Source organism: Chanodichthys erythropterus, chromosome 3 (assembly GCF_024489055.1).
Source record: "Chanodichthys erythropterus isolate Z2021 chromosome 3, ASM2448905v1, whole genome shotgun sequence".
In the NCBI taxonomy this organism is placed as follows: domain Eukaryota; kingdom Metazoa; phylum Chordata; class Actinopteri; order Cypriniformes; family Xenocyprididae; genus Chanodichthys; species Chanodichthys erythropterus.
Genome location: NC_090223.1, coordinates 31,586,056 through 31,601,420, shown reverse-complemented (window position 1 = coordinate 31,601,420; position 15,365 = coordinate 31,586,056). Strand labels below are relative to the sequence as shown.

The window sequence follows — 15,365 nt, the reverse complement described above, 5'->3', positions numbered from 1 at the left end:
TCAAGAACATCATATGACATCAATGCTATGCCATGGATATTGGTATAGGACTCAACAATGAAGATGGGGGTGTGTAGGGCCAGTTGACAGGACTGTCACTTGTCCTTTTGGGTCAGTTCTGAGTTGCCACTGAAAAATTAGCATTCTTTCATACTGTACATTCATTTTTATGCATCGTAAAGAAACATTTGGTTTCCGGTGTTGTATTCTACACTGTTATTGCAAAATCTGTTGATTTTTCACCCACATTATTTTATCTAGCTGGTTAACCAAAGGGGTTGGTTTTGTCAAAATTTCAAAAATGGCTTTTAAAGTTACAGTTTTGAAAGAGGCACGCTATAAATAAAATGTATTAATATTATTTATTACTATTAATGTTTTGTAATTTATGCCACCATTTTCCAGCAAAAGTATGTTTATTAATTTATGAAGGTACATTATTACTGTATAATATTCAACTTGTTGCATTTTTCTTTTTAATAAAAAAACCTTTATTAAAAAATACTAAAATATTTATATATATATAAATATTTATATATATCTATAATATATAAATTATATATAATAAAAAGTATGTTTTGTTAAAAGAATTATCACTTTTTTGTAGCAGAGCAAGTGTAAAGAAAAAAAAAAAAAATTCAGAAGAAACAACCAATATAAATCCAAATGCTCCTAATCGGTTTTAAAACCGAAATTGAGCATACAAACAGGAAAGGATGTTCCTGTTGCACAATTTACATAACTCATGGTTCATCACAAAAGGCATACGTTTTTCAGGAACACTGCATTTTAGATGATACATATCATCTTGGATCATATTGCCAAGAACTTTAACAGTAGAGGAGGAAACCACAAAGCTTATTATCTATGTGCTCCCTGAGGGAAGATTTGGTGTTCTCCCACCACCTGGCATCAGTTTTCAGTTACAGCTAGACAATACTCACAATAATAAGATTAAATATTCCCAGGAATATTAGTGATGATGACCAAAATCATCTCCTGAGAAACAAACAGCAGTCGGATGACTTTAGATCAACTCACATTCACAATGCTCTTAGTTCCTGTATCAGCTCTCACACTGCAACCTAAATGTCTGCTGGTTACTTACATAACCTAGGAGAGGCTCAAAACAATACCCTGGGGCTCAATTTTGGTTAGCCTTCCTTCCTTGAAGTGCTGAGTAACTAGATGCTTTTCTCAGAGCTAGTGTGAGCTTAAATGATGTTGGCTGCGTTTGTGGCTCAAAGTGCAAAGAGAAAATGTCACAAACACAGAAGATGAGTCATAGTGAGCTTAAGATCAGCAAGTGTTTGAGGTTGTAAAAACTGTCAGAAGAATCCAGCAGCCCCAGTGGAGAGCTGATGGAGAACAATAGGCTCAGAGAAGGGAGGGATTTCGGGTAAAGTCTGGAGGAAGTTTATATTCCAGCTCTCAAATGAGTTACCATAAAATAGTGTATGCAAACAACCCAAAACCACACTTCAAGTTCACCCAGGGAGATCAATAGCCTGGAGTCTAGAGGTGTAGAAATGTATTAAAATTAATTTTCATATCTATAGAAAATAACTTCCTGTTATGTCAAACAACTTCCTGGTCGACCTCACTGGCAACTTTGGCTACACTTGCAAATTTCGTGAGTATTTTGTAGGGCTGTACGATTAATCGAAATTGAGTTTTGATGTTGATTTTAGCTTCCAACTATTATGAAAATATGATATGAGATAAAGTGATTATTGTGCCCCATTCTGTTCCTTTCCATACAGCACTTTTGCTCCTCCTTAAAATCACAAATTTAAAGTGCAAATCGGTAAACTCATGTAACATTTTGTAAAATGGGACGTGCTTGATATTAAAAAGAGTTGTTAAAAGCACAAAAGCGAAACCCTCTGAGATGGAGCAGAATATGGACAAAGCAAAGTGAACCTTGAGCTTCATGTGCGCGCCTGAACAGCCAAATACTGTATACCAAAAAATACATGTCAAAATGCCGAGCTTCATGAGAATTCACATAAACCCATTCATTTATGTCTTAGGTGAACATAAACAGTTGGGAGAAAATAGAATATTGTATCTGGAAAATTACATCGGCGATGACCTACAGCCAATGAGAGAGCAAGATAAACAGCAGCGGGAAGTTTGGGGAGGAGTTATAGACCAGAATATCAGCAAGCATGGCTACGGTTCAAAAAAAGGCTCCTTCTCTGTCTATCTGGACTCAAGAAATGGAGGAAAGTTTAGTCGAAGTTTGGCAGGAGCACCCATGTCTATTTGATATTTCATCAGAGCTGACAACAATTCCAGTCTCATGGATGACCTTGACTTATTTCCTTATCACTTCCCGCGTGTGTTTGGTCGTGAAACGTAGTTTGCAGACCAGACAGAGTTGTCGGCGATTCTTCCTATTGTAAAGTCATGCAGTGTGTAATCCCCCCTTTCGCCGATCCTCGTGCAATGTGCACACAGCAGCAACTGATTGCTACCCCAGATAGTTGTGCAGCTTGAAAAGAACAGTGATCTGACGACTTTGAAAATCACACAACGTGAACTCTACATTAGATGAAATCATCTGAAGATAAAAGACGTTAAATCTCTGAAGATATCAGCAGAGGATTAAACAAGTACAAAAACAGCATTACCAGTTTCACTTATTACTAACCAGTTAAAGGGTTTACCCAAAAATTTAAATTACCCCATGATTTACTTACCCTCAAGCCATCCTAGGTGTATATGACTATCTTCTTTCAGACGAACAAAATCTGAGACATTTACAAAATATCCTTGCTCCTCAAAGCTTTGTAATGCTTGTGAATGGGGGGGGGGCACATTTTGATGCCAAAAAATGCATCCATCCATAATAAAAGTAATCCATACAGCTACAGTGGGTTAATAAAGGCCTTCTGAAGTGAAGAGATGGGTTTTTGTAAGAACAATATTAAAAACTTTATTAACTATAATAACTAACCTCCGATAGACGACCGTCTGACCAGACACAATGACGAACATGGAGGCGCAGAGGATAGAGCAAAACAAAACACCGGTCACAAATTAGAATTATAAAATGATCATTTTTAAATAGAAATGTCGGAGGATTTTGATATAAGAAAAGAGGAGCTTAAGTTTGTTGCACAGTCCTATTTGTTTGAACCATGAGAGACGCCTACGCTTACGCTACTCCTACATCCTGCGTCATACATCGCTTCAGGGGTTACTCTTTTGGCGCAAGTCGACTTGCGCAGTATGTCGACCGCCGGAAGCTAGTTAATGTTTTAAATATGAATTTTTTTCTTACAAAAACTTATCGCTTCAAAAAGGCCTTTATTAACCCTCTGGAGCCATACGGATTATACACTGCGTTCCAAATTATTATGCAAGAGACAAATCAGTAAGATTTCTGTACAATAAACATTCAGATTTTAGTTTTTCTAAGAAAATGTTTGTTTGTTTATTTATCCATGTCTTTTTAGATAACTGGTATGTAAATGTTTCTCTTTGTGAGGTTTGGTTAGTGGTGTCTAAAATGCATCTTTACGCATAACTGCCAGCCTGAATGGAGAGCATCTTGAGACTCCAGAGACATCAGCAGCTTCAAATACCTGTTTGCTGCTCAACACTGGCTTTTTTTATAGCTGCGCTTTTAATACAATATTTTTTTTGATAGGAACTTTCATTAATAAACCTTTATCTGACTGAGTTCTGCTGTGCTCTTAATCACTCACAAATCTTATGATAATTCAGTAATCTCCATTCAGTTTCACACAATATTAGTTGTTTTCATGCCTTTTGCACAACATTGCACCATTTCATGCTTTTCATCTTCAGAAAGATCTTTCTTCCTCTCCATATTGCATGAGAATTGTGACTTGCTTAAAGGGATAGTTCACCCAAAAATGAAAATTTGATGTTTATCTGCTTACCCCCAGTGCATCCAATATGTAGGTGACTTTTTTTCTTCAGTCGAACGCAAATTATGATTTTTAACTGCAACCGCTGCAGTCTGTCAGTCAAATAATAGCAGTAGATGGGAACTTCATCTATAACATCAACTTCCGTTGTCAGAGCGCGATCAGACCTCACTAACCGGAAGCTGAACAAAGTTGGACATAGAGGTGTATTAGAGGTTAAAAATGATATAAATACTGTTTGGTTTCTCGCACAAACCGATCGTTTTGTGTCTTAGGACATCAATGTGCCGTCATGAGCCGCAGGGTTTAATTTGGATTTGTCTATGGAAGTTTTTTCGACTCTTATTGTTCAAGTTCCCAATCACTGCTATTATTTGACTGACAGACGGCAACGGTTGCAGTTAAAAATCATAATTTGTGTTCGACTGAAGAAAAAAAAGTCACCTACATCTTGGATGCCCTGGGGATAAGCAGATAAACATCAAATTTTCATTTTTGGGTGAACTATCCCTTTAATAATGTGGAACAACCTCTAAGTAGGGTTTCCATAGATCTGGCAAATTATTTTGTCTAAGATTGATACCAGTTATCTAAAAAGACATGGATAAATAAACAAACAAACATTTTCTTAGAAAAACTAAAATCTGAATGTTTATTGTACTGAAATCTTACTGATATGTCAATTGCATAATAATTTGGAATGCAGTGTATTTATGATGGATGGATGCATGCATTTTATTTTTGCTTCAAAATGTGGCCCCCCCATTCACAGCCATTATAAAGCTTTGAGGAGCAAGGATATTTTAAATATAATTCCGATTGTGTTCATCTGAAGGAAGATAGTCTTACACCTAGGATGGCTTGGGGGTGAGTAAATCATGGGATAATTTACATTTTTGGGTGAACTACCCCTTTAAGAATTATTGAGATTAAGAATTAACAAAGGTGTTGATGTTTTATTGAAAATAATAGTTTGGCTTGAAGTCACCATTTCACAATTTCAAAGCTTTTTCTTTTCTTGAAAAAGGTGATAGCAAACAAGAGGCTAAATGGGACTATCGAGGTTGCTGGGGACATTAAGGGTGCTTAGTTTAGTTTGAAACAGGGCATGTTTCGCATGAAAAAATTGGTTATGTGCAAGCAGTCATGCGGACCCGGGCACTGAACCCGAGACTACTTGTATGAGTCGGTCTGAGTCCAGGCATTTTTCACGTGAATGTGAAAGCAACTTCGAATCTGGTGCGCACTTTTTCAGGAAGTAAAATAATCATACATTTTAGGCGACGAAGACGTCATTAGTAAGGAAAACATTTTAGGGATGACAGTGGTGATTTACCTCGGATACAAGCAAGAATGAGTGTGCAGTGTAATTGCGGATAGTGAGTGCAATCACTAGCGGCAAACGAATGGCTCGCAATCAGTTGTCTCCTCAAAAGAGTCCGTTTGCAAGCAGCAGAATGCTACCTTCATGTGACGCACATACAGTAGACGCAACTGCATAATGGCACCAAATTAATAAAAAACACAGACAATATATTGACCAGCATTCTGTTTTCTATCATGCACCGTGCACTTTTGTGATGATGTAAGATGTGAACCAGGGTTCGACAGAATTAAGTGAGTGTGAAACCAGTCATACGATTGTGGTTTAGTTTGTTTATAGCCTACGCTTAGCTTTTTAATTAGGCTTCAAAATATATAAAAGTTGTGTTCATTTAAGAAGAATATCATGAGGAACAAAACATGCAAGAATCAGAGCTTATTTTCTGCAATTATCCAAAAGCCAACTAAAAAAATCCTATTGGGTTTTTGTCCAAGGAACCACTGCAGTATTCTCTACTAAATGAATTAGCCACTTGTTTATAGTACAGTAGCATTTTGGAGCTCAATGGATATGACACTCACAGATGAGGCCAATATTGAAATATTAAAAAAACCCAGACCTGGCTTTGAACTGACGTTTGAACTTTCCATTTCCATGAAGGTTGAGGAAGGAGCGAGCTGTGTTTTGATCTGTCGTTCTCTATCTTTAACAATGTCTCTCACCTCCTACCTGCCTCCTACAACACACTCTTTCAATCTTATGGGGTACCTATGAAGAGATGCACAGCCATTTCCTGTGTTTCCACTGCATGACACTGATTCTTTGTTATTCCGATAAATTCCCACAACTTACCGTAACACAGCACAGGAACATATTCAAAACATACAATTTACTAACACTCATTATTCCACTACAGAACCCCTATTTCCATCAGACAGGACAATGTAAATTTATCCAAAGTGCCGTACAGTATACTTCTATAAATCTACCGGGAGTAGACCATTGCATAGTAAGCATATGCCTGCATCCAAATCTTTGTCTAGTATCTACATTATTCCTCTCTAGAAGTAACTTCAAGAAGTAACTAAATAGTTCAAAACAAGGCTGATGACAAAATTTAATGAAAAGTCTTCCTCATTAGCACCCTATGTAGCACCAGGTTTCAACACACAACATTTTAGCAAAGTCATGAAATCTACTGAAGCTGGAACTATGCGACATCTATAAAAAAGCTGCTGTCCTGCATTAACTTTATTGCATTTCATTTTAATGTTGCCTGCCAACATTTTCAATGGCCCCAACAGAAAAAAAGATCAATGTTTATTTTTAGCAATGTAATTTATATTTGCTAGATATATTTATATTTTTCATTAAATATTACATTTTTCTTTACAAATTTATTTTGTTCACTGGAATATTTTTCTTTGCAAAAAAAAAAAAAATTGTAAAGCTGTAAAACAATACAGCTGTAATGTAATCCATACATAAATCCATAAAAAAATATTTTTGCTGGAAAACAATGATATATGATACAAAATATTACTTCTTTTTTTGTAGTTTAACACATTACTGATGCTTTCAAAACTATCACTATCAAGTCATTTTTGCAGTTTTGACAAAAACCGTCTATGTTAGCCAGATAACATTATCTTGGTCACAAATCAGCAGAATTTGCAACAGCACTGTAGAATACATCACAGAAAACCAAACAGTTTATGTTTGCGAGGCATAAAAAAAGGTTGTACCAGATCAATGAAAGTGATTGTTCTGTCAACTGGCCCAAAACACTGTCATCCTTTATCATTCTGACAATCCTTACTGTTGAGCCCTTTAACCAACTTTAATACAAAGTTGTCTGGTTGTTGTTTATCACTTGTTGGACACAAAATCATGCTTTCTGGTCAAGTTGGAATGCATTTCATCCTGATCCCAAGATCATAAACATTATGAAAGACATGTGAAAGTATGAAATCATAAACAAAAGTAATAAGGAAATCTTAAAAAAAAAAAAATAAATCAAAAGTTCCTGGTTCATAACAATTGCACATGGTATGTAACTAATCTGAAAAATGAATGCAGTATGAAATGGCAAAATCTGCAATTCTGTGGACTGTCATTTGGCCTAGTTGAAATATGGTCCAACTTAACTCAAAATAAATAACCAATTAGTAACAAACCAAACTGAATCATTTTAGTTAGTCTGTAAGACAGCTGATGGAATCTGACATCTAATCAGTCCTATTTCAATATTCAATATGTGACCTGTGTCTGACTGACTTGACCATCTGTATCAGGTTTAAAAATAAGTTTATCTGCTGCAGTATGAACATAACCTTTGAGTCTGTTAAGCAGGAGAAAATCAAGGTCTCCAGGCTGTCTGGTGAAAAGCAAGTTCAGGACATAAATAATATCAGGAACAGCTGACAGCTGCTGCCTGCATTTCAATGAAACTAACAGGGCTTTCACATAAGCATGCAAAACTCCATACTTGTGTCAAGTGAAACATGGAGTCTATACAATATGATGATCACAATGAAAGGAAAGTATGCCAGATGTATCATATGCTTTTGAGGTGGCAAAAGCATGTCATATTCTGACTTTCATCTTACATCAAGTCAAAATGATAATGGCCTTCTTACCTGAAATGCCTTCCTTGTGCAGGAAGCCATTTTAACACTGACCTATGAGCCACTTTAAATCAGGAGTTTGCACACAAAAAAAAAGAAGAAAAGAAAAAAAGATATCTGACTGGTCTTAAACATCACAAAAAATGTAATTTAGATCCAGCTAAAAGAACAAAAATAGAGTAGGAGGAAACTAGACTGAGAAACTGTCAAAGATCTCTCTCTCAAAGATCTTGTCTGCAGTAAGTTTTCATTGCAAAATTTCAATATATATATACAGCTTTGGAAAAAATTAAGAGACCACTTAACATTGATTTCTGAACTTGGAGTGGTCTCTTATTTTTTTCCAGAACTGTATATACCTGCACTACTGTAAAAATCATCAGTATATACTCACTGTGTATATTTAGTGAGGGCAGCTGAACATGCTGACCAGAATTACATGCTTACCAGGGCTGTGTATTGCCAAGAATCTGACAATACGTATCACGATACAGGGGTTACGATACGATATATTGTGACATATTGCGATACTGTAAGAAAGGCGATATTTATTGCGATATTCCTTGTTGTTTTTTTTAGAAAGAGGATCTAATTTTAGAAAAAAATGTCATAAAGAACATCACCATATGCATAAAACCTGACAAACAACTTTATTATATTACTATTACTTAGGGATGCTCACATTGACCGTTTAACCGTTAACCGAAAGTAATAATTTTAACCGATTAATACTATCAGTTAAACGTTTTTTTTTGTTTTGTTTGTTTGTTTGTTTGTTTTTTTTTTTTTTGCTGCATGGTTAAAGAAAAATATGCTATATATAGTTACATATATGCTTATTTGTTAACTCGCGGGGCGTTTCACACGTGCCAGACATATTTCGCTAAGCAACAAGCAAAATGAAGCGAGCGAAAAGAAGTACTGACCATTTCGATAGGCACGGGGGACAGGGGGGTCAAGACGACCCCGCACTTTTGAAAAGACAGAAATCGACCCCCCCGCACTTTTGATAAGGGCTGCTTCAATCAGTCACAATATATCATCTTTTAGCTTAGGACATTTTCTTTCAAATGAGACCATTTTCACGTTTCTGTGAGCTTTCCTTCATAAATAATCAACTGTTTTGTCGCAGATGTGAAGAAGAGGAAATGCGCTCTCGAACAGAGAAACACGCGATCTCCAAGCAATCGATCACAGCGTGCTAACGTTTTAGGACAGGACGATGGTATATAAATCGTGGCCGAACGTTAGCGTTTGTCAATCAAGCAAAACCGTCAATTCAGAAACCAAGAAATTTGACACTTTAAGGTAAGAGGCTGGTCTCTCAGATTGACGCGCGAGCTGGCTTGACTGAAGTTTTCATGAGGATTTGTAGTTAATGGACACCGTACACCGTCCGTGGTCATAACAAATAACAATCCTTGAGGTAGGCCTGCTATTTTTATTTGACGGAAAAAATGTCTAAAATACCGGTTGTTCAAAGCTTCAATCGATTCACCGTGTTTTTTTTTGTCATCTTAATTTGTTAAACATTTAAGTGAAAAATATTTAGTGTAGGCCTATTTATTTTATGCCTTTTTATTTAAATTATGCAGGTGCGAATTTGATAATGTGAATCCAGGTTCTGTTGTTTATCTGTTCTATGCTGCTGTTTGCATGTTAAAATAAACCCGTGGAAGACACAGACACTCGTCAATTGTATTTTTTTATTTAATGTCATATATATGTCATATTATCATCATATACGCTATACAACATTTTAATCTTATCAGTTAACGGTTAATAATCGGATAACGAGCGTCGGTTGTCGGTCGAGAAAGTTAACCGAAATGAGCATCCCTACTATTATTATTTTGTGCAATCTAAAGGAAAATAGTAAAGTGACTGCAGGATTCTTCATGTGTATATGTTTTAAAGGTTCACAATATAGCAGTTTTTAATTTCTAATCTTTTAACAACAGAAATTGTTGAGCCATTTCATGACTGATTGTCTGTTTGTTTTATATTTAATACTGTAAAGCTGCTTGCTTTAAAACAGCTGAACAGAGTTGGAGCAAACATATCCACATCGCTATGATCAGATGCTTTCTTTCTGCTGCCACCAATGTCATTTTTGTTGTGTTTATTTTGTTACTGAGAGGAAAAGGTCCAGCACATATTACATATTCTATCAAAACGCTTCTCAGAAGCGCGGATGACATCGGGATGTTAAGCGAGCTCTCAGATTCAATGCGTTTCCCGAGTTTTGGATTTTAACATGGCCTATTTTGCAAACAATAGACTACTGTCGATCTCCTTAGTGGTTTCTTTATAGTTGAAGCCAAATTGAGTCCACACTTCAGCTCAGATAACACTGACATCTAGCGGTGGGGTTTTATGCAGTCTATGGTTTAAACCGAACATAAAGCCACGAATCTTGGATGTAAATAAATATCGATACAGTGTTTTTGAGAATCGATACAGTATCGCTAAACATAATATCGCGATATTCATGTGTATCGATATTTTCTTGCACCCCTAGAATCGATGCAGTATCGCCGAACATAATATTGCGATATTCATGGTTGAATGGTTGAAATTTCTAAGGCTAATAACTTATTTCTATGCAAATAAGATCTGATCCCACTGACCTTTAACTCCCTTCAGCACAGCTTAGATAAACTCAATAACACCCACATGCTAATCCACGGACCAGGAAAACATCCGTCACATTAAGAGACACCCGCACATTTACACTCAGTAATTTTCCTGCATTAAAAAGTTTTGATTACACCCCAATTATTGAACACTTTTGCAGTGATAATAGGGAGTCAATCTGGAGGGTTATTAAAGCAAATCATTTTCTTAAGGACTATTTCCTTCTTGATGGAATTGGCTTCAAAGGTTCAACAAATAACTGCTGTGAGACCTCTCAATGGTTCCAACAATAACAGGTATAAATCAATAACTTCCCCACCCACATATTTTCAACTGTGAAGGCTTGTCTTCAACCGCAGTTTCCCCAGTGTAAGTTTGAAATATCTGTCATGCTGATTGTTGCTAATGTGACAACAAATGTGATGCCAATAAAATTAAGTTTCTCTTTTGTTTTAACCAACTGGAAAACTAACTAGGAATTTCATGATGCATGGAGGATATGTTATGCTAATACTCAGAGATGGCACATCCACATATCACCCTGATACAAACAGCATGATCAAACAACACAGATGCTGGAAGCACTATGGCAAAGAGCAGATCCAGAACTTTTTTTTTTTTTCTTGGTATGTGGGTGTAAATAAGAAACCTACAGAAACAGCTGCAAAGGAGGAATCAATGGAAAACAGTAGGGTAGGGTGAATTCAGGCTGATTAGGACACTTTTTGCCATTGAGATGAATTGGAAAAAGTGTCCCAATCAACTTCAATTCACCCTACATATCTATTTAGATAAAGCTATTTTTCCCCCAAAATAGTATAACTGAATAATATGATGTTCCACTACCAACAAAACGTTCATATCATCACCATCATTACATCTATTCACTCAGTGATAATGGTTTGAGTCATTAGGGTCACCCAGATAAAAAACAACATGTGCATATAAGTTGTCTAATTTTGCGGTCTGAGTCCCTGGAAGAACAAACTCTACGCCCTTCTCTGAAGTGCATTCTCTGAAGTGAGAAGAGACTGATATAGCAAGGGAGATATTATCATCTAATTGGTTTGACTTATTTAAACTGATACAGACGTGTACATTCACATGCAGATGATAATCTAGGGGTTATTATTACAGAAATATAACATATAGGCCTTAAATTTACAGTTAAAAACACCTGTGTGTTTCATCAGCTGTATGAATGACATTAACTCTGAATATAACTTAGGGCTGGGCGATAAAACGATAACGATATGTATCGCGAGATCGATATCAATAAAAAATGTGTTCGATAAAACGTTCGATATTTTTTATTCTTCATCGGAAGAAAACAGAGGTTGCGAAGCAAGTTTGGTTGAATTAACAAAGGCACTCGTTCTATGGTAACCTAGCAACGTAGGGAGTGACACGCTAACAGCCAATCACGTAACAGTATCATTTTTGGTTGCGCCATATCGTTGTCTCGTGCTAGATTCCTCTTCAGTAACCGGCGACTGATAAGCAGAAAATGAGTGCCGCAGCGAGCGAGGAAATTGTAAATAAAAGAGGAAAAGTGTTCATTGTGACTTTAGACTTAGGTTTACATTTTAATTATTTGAGTTTTCCATGGTTGCTGACATTTCTGTCTTTATAACTGAGGGGATTATGATCAGAGGAAGGTTAAGTTTAAAATAAAAATGTTTAAATGTAATATATTTTTCTCCTGGTCCTTATTTTAAATGGGTCATAAAAAATATCAATAATTATCGATATCGACCGATATGAAACACTGATATCGTGATACAGTTTTCAGCCATATCGCCCAGCCCTAATATAACTTATATTTTACAATAGTTTTTTTTTTTTTTTTTTACTTTATAATGCTGACAAACACCTTAAAAACAGAAAGAGAAAAAAAGAAAGCCACATGGTGAATCAAAGCTCTTCATCACAATTTGTTGCATTAAGCACTAACATATAGAAGGTGCTGCATACAAACACAAAACAACATCACAATAATACACATGATTTAACTCTAAAATAATGCAATATGTAACATAAGACCCTAACGTACATAACTAATAAGAGACATATAGTTATTTCAATGAAAAAAAAAACACCAAATGTGAGGCGTCACACAAACAGTTCTGGGAATGTCAATGTCTGTTTTTTTTTTACTGTAAATTACAAGATGATTACGGTCATTTTTTACAGTGTAAAGTGCTTCCTGGTATTGAACTTTTTAAACAGGAAAACAAAAGAGGAAGCTGCACATGACTAAAGAAACATAGGATGAAGGTATGGAGTACTAATTATTGCAATCATGTCTTAAACATATATCATTAAACTCCTTCCCTTGCAGAAAAGAAGTGATGCGGTAACATGTGATACCATCATGTTTTCAGACAGTAACACCTTTAAGAATGTGTTTAAGAACTATAAAATTTGGTACACATTTTACTTTTATTTCTTTTTCTTTTTTTTCCCCAGATAGTACAGGGAAAGCAGTCATCATCAAGTGTGCACCACACATGGGAAATGCACCTCATAAATTTACTTAAAGGGATAGTTCACCCAAAAATGAAAATCCTGTCATCATTTACTCACCCTCAAGTTGTTCCAAACCTGTATGAATTTCTTCTGCTGAACACACAAAAAAAGATGTTTTGAAGAATGTATGGGATTTTCCATAGTATGGGGAAAAAAAATACTATGGAAGTCAAAGGGGACCAGAAATTGTTGGTTACGACCATTCTTCAAAATATCTGCTTTTGTGTTCAGGAGAAGAAAGAAATTCACGCAGGTTTGATAACAGGATTTTTGTGTGAACTATTCCTTTAAGTGCATATGCAAAGGGCGGATCTCCTAATCTCCCATTTCTAATGTGTTTATCGTTCGGGAGCATCGTGCAGACTGCACGTTTTTGAAACTGTTCTCATATGGCGTGTAAAAGCAAAACGACAAGAAGAACTGAAGCGAAAATGCGGTGGCCGACTAGAAGCAAAAGACGCCGCCGCTCTCAATCCCACATGAGGATTCCCTCGGCCATATACTGGAAGAGCTGACGTCAAGGCGCAGAGGTGGGGAATCCCCCTGGAGAAAGCGCGTGTGAAAAAATGCTAACCTTAAAACCTATGCAACTGATAGATAGAAAGCCTAAAGCACGAAAGCTGCCAGAACAGGATAAAAAGCTGTTTTATTGGGCCTAATCCTCTGACTGCAACAATAATGAGAAGTGAAATCGCGAGACGTTTTCTAGGCTAGGCTACTCTATTATTATTATTATTAATAATAATATAATTATTTATAATGGGCTTTTTTAGTAAATTTTTAACCTCGTCTCTTTTCTTTTATTTTCACTTTCGTTTAATAGCCTATATATATGTATTTATTTATTTATGTCACCCTATTTATTATAATAATTCAGAAATTTAAGTACAGTTTCGCAATACTGTGTAAATGATGGCAATCATGCCAGTAAAGCACTGAGATTCTGGCTCTGAGTATCAAGGCCTGTTTATTTTACACTTGTCCCTTTCTCACATTCACGTGTGTTTCTTAAATTCACCTCGTCCAATTTAATTTCAGCATTGTCTATTTGGTGCTGTTTAGCATTGCAAATGTCGACAAAAAAAGGCTTTATTGACTGACTGTGAGAAGAAGAGATGAAGGGGAGTGGGCTAAACTGACAAGAAACGACACATCTATTATCGCACCATGGCATAAGCAAGAATCTGCATTTATGAGGAAACGAAGATGTGCAGCAAAGCAGCTGAAAAAATCCCTCTGACATCAGGTTACAAAACATGCATTCAAGCAAACGGAAAACTATGTTTCTTTGTTTTGTTTACGTGCGTGGCACATGTTTGTGAAACTTAGTTATCAATGTAACCACTCGTCTTGTCACAGTAACACTATTTCTTCCAGCTTCATGTAACGGCTCATATGAAACAATGTTACATTATTTCCGTCACGAGCGCATCTCGTCCTCAGAATATAGCGGTTAAGACTGTGATCGATACACACCAGCACGGCTTGAGCTACAGCAGCACTGCAGAGCACAATATGACACAGAAACTGATGTACAGTACAGAGAAACATCCACAGAATAGCGTCAAAGTGCGGTACTTCACTGCCTTGAAAAGCGACGTGGCTGGACAACTTACCCCTCTATGTGTCGCTCAAGGTGTCTGAGAAAATGTCCCCCGCCGAAATAAGCGCAGTCAACACGTTACTGACTCTAATAACTACCGTTTAAGAGATTGTACGCTATTTTAAAAAAGATATTTTCAACTTTTCCGTCACTACAAACACGCAAGCTAAAGTGGTCTATGCGAAAACAGGCTGCACATTTCCAGTTTCTCTTTGATTGACAGGTCTTTGACGCTCTCGTGAACGAGATCAGGATTTTGACCAATCACTGAGCTCGAATGACGCAGATGGGGCGGGTCATAGAGCCAGCGCGCTCGAGACCGCCTGTGTTTATTGCCCTGGCTCGGCAGGCTGTTCCGCTTCTGTCCTCCCTCGTAACGCGCGGCTGTGAGACGCGGCGCGGCGGGGGGAGAGCGAGTTTCTGGAACAGCGCGGCTGGAAGTCATCTGAATTACTGGCAGTGTCTACGTCATCGCAACTTTTAATTCAGTGGATGTGAAAAGTGTCCTGTCGTGACGTTTGCCCTCATCAAACCCCCCTTTCTTAAATAACACTGTGTATGTTTAAGTGTGAGCACAAATCTCAGAGAGGAACTACATTAATATTAACTCAAAGTGGATTTTAACATTATTTTACAGAAAAGTGAGACTTACGAAATAACGGATAGTCCTGTTTGAAACATAACTTTAAAAAAGGGCAAAATATAAGCTAACAAATCAATAAAGGTTCTTGACTGGACTATTT

General features: G+C 36.7%; 1 protein-coding gene across 2 annotated transcripts in view; it reads right to left on the bottom strand.

Annotated features, from left to right (window-relative positions):
• Window positions 1–14,851, bottom strand: part of stat3 (signal transducer and activator of transcription 3 (acute-phase response factor)) — a 36,179-nt gene extending 21,328 nt beyond the window's left edge. The window contains exon 1 of one of the 2 annotated variants that reach the window (XM_067381811.1): window positions 14,636–14,851. The gene's annotated coding sequence lies outside the window, so the exon portion shown is untranslated. Of the gene's footprint in view, window positions 1–1,108; window positions 1,204–14,635 lie in introns of those variants that run through there. The other variant, XM_067381812.1, reaches the window with a different exon arrangement.
• Window positions 14,852–15,365: the final 514 nt, after the last annotated feature.